This window comes from Solanum pennellii, chromosome 12 (assembly GCF_001406875.1).
Source record: "Solanum pennellii chromosome 12, SPENNV200".
Classification (NCBI taxonomy): Eukaryota; Viridiplantae; Streptophyta; class Magnoliopsida; order Solanales; family Solanaceae; genus Solanum; species Solanum pennellii.
This window is the reverse complement of record NC_028648.1, coordinates 33161495-33162022: the sequence shown is the minus strand read 5'-3', so window position 1 is coordinate 33162022 and position 528 is coordinate 33161495.

Sequence of the window (528 nt, the reverse complement as noted above, 5' to 3'; positions counted from 1 at the left end):
AAAGACGACACAAAGGCATAATGGGGTGATGATAGACGATAATAACTTAATAAGGTATAATGTAGGTTAGTATTTTGAGTGGATCATATACCTTTTGGAAGTACAAGTGGTTGGATAGGAGGAGGCAAGTCCGCAGTAGGAGAAGGGTCTGGCGCATGACATGAAGCATCTGGGACTAGGACTAGACGTGGACGGCGATAAAAAGTTAGTAGTGGTGGCACTACAACTAGAGATGTAGAAGTAACTGTAGATTCTTCAAAGATTGGAACAAGTGAAACTTGAGGTATGGGTAAGACCATAGATACATCAGGATGATCAAAAGATGCATAAAAAAGCTAAGACTCAAAAATGTAACATCAGCGGGCATAAGGTATCGATGAAGATCATCTGAAGAAAAACGATACACCTTTTGAACTCTAGAATAACCAAGAAATACACATTTTAGGGCACGAGGAGCTAATTTTTTTCCCTAGGGCTAAATTATGAACAAAGCATGTGCTCCAAAGACACGAGTTGGGGGGGGGGGGG